This window comes from Neophocaena asiaeorientalis, unplaced genomic scaffold (genome assembly GCF_003031525.2).
Source record: "Neophocaena asiaeorientalis asiaeorientalis breed wild unplaced genomic scaffold, Neophocaena_asiaeorientalis_V1.1 scaffold7, whole genome shotgun sequence".
NCBI lineage: Eukaryota > Metazoa > Chordata > Mammalia > Artiodactyla > Phocoenidae > Neophocaena > Neophocaena asiaeorientalis.
Genome location: NW_020185337.1, coordinates 7815987 through 7821986, shown reverse-complemented (window position 1 = coordinate 7821986; position 6000 = coordinate 7815987). Strand labels below are relative to the sequence as shown.

The window sequence follows — 6000 nt, the reverse complement described above, 5'->3', positions numbered from 1 at the left end:
TCCCTTCAGACCACAGCATCAAGACTCTGCTTTGGGGAAAAGGTTCTCTGCTTTTCTGGGTTTTCAGCTCTAATCCGTGCCTTCCATTCCCACTCACAGTCACCACGAGGGATAGCATCTGGTGTCAGATGTGCCAGGGGAGGGGCTCCAGACTTGGAATACTGGGAACGCTGGGATGCAGCTCTGTCATCTCTGCGGGCTGGGTGGTGTGGAGAGGAAGGGACTGTATCTGCTGCCATGACAAGGGGAAATCCGGAGCCTGGGGCTGGGGCAGACCGCCCCAAAGACAGAGTGGATGGAGAGAAAGATCTGTCAGTACCTTTAGAATCCTAGGTGAGGATTCACCCGAAAACGGCAACCCCTGGACGGTTAAATATAGGGCCCAATAAGTCCATTTTCTGTTTAGTGTCAAGAATTTTGTTGCTTGGAAAGGAAGTATCTCTGACTGAAATGCTGGAGCCCAGAGAGGGTAAACAACTTGTCCAGGGTGGCTCAGCAGTAAGTGGTGAGGCTGGATTCCTGGCCATTCGCTGTTGCCTACAACAGCAAATCATAACCCCTTGCTGTAGCATTCAAGGCCTGGCATGCCCTGGCCTCTCTCTACCTTTCTGGCTTCAGATCCTACTAGTCGCTCTGCCCTAAAGGCACTTTCCTCTCGAACAGCGACACCTTCGGTCTCTGGTCTCTCCAGTCCCCTGGGGGCTCTGCACAGCCCGTTCCCTCTTATGGAAATGCCCCCTCCTCCCTCTTCTTTTCGTGTGAGCTCTGGATTCAGAGAATGCCAGCTCTGCCACCTCCTGGCTGTGTGATCCTGGGTGAGTCCCCCCACCATCCAACCAGCTCCCCATGCATCAGTTTCCTCATCTGTAAAATGGGCTAACAGTTCTATCCTCATAGGTTTGCTGTGAAGATGAGAAGAGGCAAAGCCCTCGGCAACTGCCTAACACATCGCAGAGCTCAACGAATGTCAGTTGCTCTTATTATTATTATTATATTTTGCAGTACGCGGGCCTCTCACTGTTGTGGCCTCTCCCGTTGTGGAGCACAGGCTCCGGATGCGCAGGCTCAGCGGCCATGGCTCACGGGCCCAGCTGCTCCGCGGCATGTGGGATCGTCCTGGACCGGGGCACGAACCCACATCCCCTGCATCAGCAGGCGGACTCTCAACCACTGCGCCACCAGGGAAGCCCTATTTTTTATTATCTGGAAAATACTGATTGAAACTCTGACATTCATCTGCTGTCAGCACCCCCTCCTCCACCTGCCCCAGGCTGCTTCCTCTCTCAGTAAGAAAGAGGCATTTTCTGACTTCTATAAACAGTAGAATTTATAAAACATCAGAAAAGATGGTTGAATCTGTGCAATCAGAGGAGGCTTTCTGTGCAGATGCTCAAATCTTGCTTGCTAGAAGCACACCATTAACCAGAAACTTAGAATCACATCAAAATAGAAAGAGAGGGAAAAAAGGAGCTATGTCGTCAGTGCCTGAATTGGTTTCCCAGGAAACTGTGGTTTTCTGGTACGATAAGAAGCAGAGATTAAATCATGAAAAAGTGAGACTAAAGGTTGAGAGAGAAAAAGAGCCAAGACTTCTGGAATGTGAATTCCATCAACATCAACCTGCAGCCCCATCCTTCTCAGCCTGAGCCCCCGCTCATGACTTTCCATGGGCTCTGCCTGCTTAGAACGGCTTTGATTTCCTACTGAACTTCAAATGGTGTCTGGAGAAAAAGTGCCGTCGTTTAAGAAACGCGCATGAGTACAGCACCTGTCAGATGTTCTGCAAACGGGGACTGAGGTTCTCCCACAGGACTTGGGACACAAAAGCCAAAGAGGGCCTGGGAGAAACAGCAGTGCCAGGCCTTAGGGCACGCAGGTCAGGTTTGAGTCCCGGTTGTGTCGCTTGTCAGGGGACGTGGGGTTTTACCGTGTTTCCCAGGGTTATACCCTCCTCAGGGAGTAAAGATGCCTTGCCTTGTAGGTGGTTCCCTCAGCACCCCAGGGAGACCTGTCACCCGGCCTGAGGGGGCTCAGGCCGTTGTGACTTGTTGCTTTTGCCAATGAATGGAGGGCAGAAGCGACAAGTGATGCGTGTCATTTCCAGGCTGAAGTTCTGAGAGCCGGCACGTGCTGTGCCGTGAGCCTCAGGGCCAATCAGCAGGCTCTTGTCACCTCTGAGACTTTCTGATTATTACTTCAGGATCACCTAACCCTCTTGACTGCGTCAGTGTCCAAACTCTTTCCTTCCCGGCCTCAAGATGTTCTGGAATCCAGCCCAACAGAGAAGGGATCAGAGGTATGATGTCTGAACTCTGGCTCTTGGAGACCGAAACTGGGGTTTATGAACCATCTTTCTACCTGGGAGGCTGTGGACGCCAGTGGCCAGAGAGAGGGCAGTGTGGTGGCGTGAAGCCTCCTCTCTCAGGCCCCCAGACGCTGGTCCCAGGCTCACATAGGGGCCAAAGCCAAGCAAATGGGTGTTGCCTGATTATAGTCCACGGGCTTCCTGCTTCCTGTTTCCCGTGACCCACAGCACTCCAACCGCCCCCGACCGCCTCACAACCACCATGTTCAGCTTTGGCCTGCCTTCTGCAAACACTTGCTAGAACTCTGAACGAGGCCATGATGGCTAAGTCTGCGGGGTTCAGTCATGTCTGCAGGCTCTACAGCTAACATGCCTGAACCAGGGCTACACAGAGCCGGCCATGGGGGGAACCCACGTGGACCGGGGACCCTGTGCATGGGCTGAGGAGACAGAGTCTCCAATGCCTGGGTCCCATCAACAGCCGTGGACCACGGCTCTTACAGCCTATGCATCACTCGGGGAATCTCTCTTGCTGTTTCAAACAAAGGACAGGATACAGTGGGTGCTGGGGAAAGATGATGTGAAGCACAGAGCTTCCTTTCCACCTGATGCTGGGGGAGGAAGACAAAAGCACAGTCATGGCCAATGTGTGCCTCTGAATCCCAGGGCCCACAGCCTGACCCAGCACCTCCAGGACAGCACAGCGTCCTTCAGGGCGTGGCCATCCAAGCGGGTCCACCATCACCCAGTCCCGGGACGGCTTCTCCAAGACCTCTGGCTCCGCTCGTCACAGGACGAGGATCTCCCTGTGGGTGCCCAGCTCCTCACTGCCATCGGGTGTGTGAGAGCCAAATTATCGAGAGGGGCTGTCCCTACTGAATCCCCATGGCCACATCACAGAGCAGGGGCCTGGAGACGGACTCCTGACCAGCGAAGTAGGTGCAGAGAAGCCTCCAGAGCACGGTAATTACGTCCCAAACAGACACCACAAACACTCCTCTGGGACTCCCACCTGAGTGGCCACATGCCTATGGACTTTGAGACACTTGACCATACACAGTGGCCTGGACTTTGGCAGGACCAGTGCTGGGTTGGAAGTTGGGGGCCTTGGGCCAGGGTCTGGCTTTACCTCTCTCTGGAATGTTCAGTTCCACATGCAGAAATCACTTCCATCTGTAAGTCTCGGTTTCCCCTATCTGCAAAATCAGGGGTTGAGTATGACCCTGGAGCACGCTTTCATTTCGGGGATTAACCCACAGGTGGCTTCCCCCATGCCCACTTCAGAATCAGCTGCATGAATCCCACGTGTAGCCAGTGCTTTTTTCATGGCAGGACTGACCTCTCTTGGGAAGGAGCATAGTTAGACTCCTTTACAAGCCCCCCGCCCCCTGGCAAAGCTGGATGAATTATTCATGTTCTATTTTTCCATCTAGTTGTACTCCAAGTGTCTGATGGCTTTTGCTTAACTTTCAATCACACTTTGGCAGCTAAGAATGATTTTCCCTCCTAGGAAAGTGTCAGACACAGGTAGGCGGAGAGGGGAGCAGGTCACGCGGAGAGGATGAAGGGAGAAGGTAGACTAGCTCCGGTCCACACCCCTTGGCTGAGCGCGATGTATTTTCCTCCAGTGCAGTGTGTTGAATGGTGCCTCCCCTCTGCCCCCCCCAACCCAAATACATGTCCACATCTTAACCCCCCCAGACTGTGAATGTGACTTTACTTGGAAAAAAGGGTCTTTGTAGATATGATCAAGTTGAGATCTCAAGATGGGGTCTTCCTATATTACCGGGGTGGGCCCTAAATCTGATCACAAGTGTTTTTATAAGAGACACCGAAGGAGAAACAGAGACACCCAGAGGAGAAGGCCATGTGGCATCTGAGGCAGAGGTTGGGGTGATGCCTTGGGCCGCAGGAGCTAGGAGAGGCAAGGAAGGATCCTTCCCAGGAGGCTTCAGAGGAACACAGCCCTGATAACACCTTAACTGCAAACTTCAGGCCTCTGGAACCATGAGACGATAGATTTCTGGTGGTTTAAGCTGCCCAGTTTGTGGGAAGTTATGGCATCCATTGGGAACTCAGACACCCAGTCTGCTTCCTGGAAGCTGGGGAAAAGACACGGGTGCAATGCTAGTTATCATGGACAGCTTCCTCTACCTCCATTCCAGACCTCTTCTTTCCCTGCAGTTCCCTGTTTTAGCAGCCCCAGCCCTGAAACGCAGAGCCAGGAGTCAGGGCGGCTTCTGGATCCCTCCCTCTCCCTCCATCACATCCAACCTGCCTCCGTGGCCTGTGCTAGTCCACCTGGAGGTCCCTCTGCTCTGGCCCTCAGCCCAGGCTGCCTAAGCCTCAGTGGGGCTCCCCGCCTCTGGTTAGCCCCCCAGTCTCAGCTAAAGTGAACTCCCTAAAATGGGGGTTGGGTTCCCCTACTCCCCACCCACAAGAGAAGGCCTTCTGTTCAGGCTGCAAATACTGGCTGACCTATCATCTGTTTCACTCATCTGGGTGCAGGCAAGATCGTTTAAACCCCAAGCTCCAGTTTATACCAGACTGGTACCTGTGCCCACCTGAAATGCCCTGCGGGTTGATCAGATAGCTTCACATCTGTGTCTGTTCAATCCTCTCCACGTGTGAGTGAGGTGCCCCCCCTTTCTGTGGATGAGGAAATGGGGGCTCCGCAAAGAGAAGCCACTTGCTTGGGGCCAGGCAGAGGGGGAACCAGCCTGGGACTGGAACTGAGTTCCGGAAGCTGCAATATGCAGTATGCAGTATGCTGTGACTTGGGAGGCAAAGCAGAGTGGGGACGAGAACTCCGGCCCCTGACAGCCTGGGGCTGAATCCGGGCTCTGTCTGCTTGCTAGCTGTGTGTGCAAGTTTCTAAAGCTCTCTGTGCCTCAGTTACCCCAAGTTCAAAATGACAATGGTACGCCTTACCTCCTAGGGTAGCGGTAGGATTAATTAAGATGGCGCACGTGATGTGCTGAGGACAGGGCCTGGCAAGGAGTAGGTGCTTTGGAAGTGAACTCCTAAGAAGGCACGTGGCATAACACTGCAGGCAAGTGGCTTAAATCTGCCTTAGATCCATGCGGCGCCTCCCTTGGGCCAGTCACTCAACTTCTCTGGACCAGTGTGAGCTGAGGCTCCAGGAACACGAGAGGAAAAACACAGCCACGGGAGCGTGGACAAGTGGGCAGGAGGGGCTGCTGCCTCCCTGGGGCACCCGGGGGCCTGGGAAGATAGCTCTGGTTCGGGCAGCTGTCTGGCTCCAGTCCCCTTTTCCTTCAGTGGCCAAGTGTGAATGAGCACACATGTAACCCTCTAGACCAGGGGTTGGCAGACATTTTCTGTAAACGGCCAGAGGAAATATTTTAGGTTTAGCAGGTCACAAGATCTCCTCTGTCCAGGCTGCTGAACTCCACTTCTGTGATGCAAAAACAGCCACAGACAATATGGAAATGAATGGGTGTGGCCGTGTTCCCATCAAGCTTTATAAACTGGTGGATTCATGCTCCCACTTCTCCCCACTGGTGTAGAAGTAGCCCAGGTTTAGAAGAGGGATTGCAATCTTGCTGTTGTAACAGAAGCCCCCCTTTATTGCTAGTGTGCCAGACGCCTGGGGGTCAGTAAAGCGCAGAAACGGGTTTGTCCTGTTCCATTCCAGAAGGAAGTCTGTGGTTCTTACTGCCAAGGACACAGGA

At 53.5% G+C, this 6000-nt stretch overlaps 1 protein-coding gene across 1 annotated transcript in view; it reads right to left on the bottom strand.

The window, feature by feature from the left end:
* PPP2R2C (protein phosphatase 2 regulatory subunit Bgamma) overlaps positions 1-6000 on the bottom strand; it is a 134440-nt gene that overhangs the window by 23728 nt on the left and 104712 nt on the right. The gene's annotated exons all lie outside the window — the stretch shown is intronic.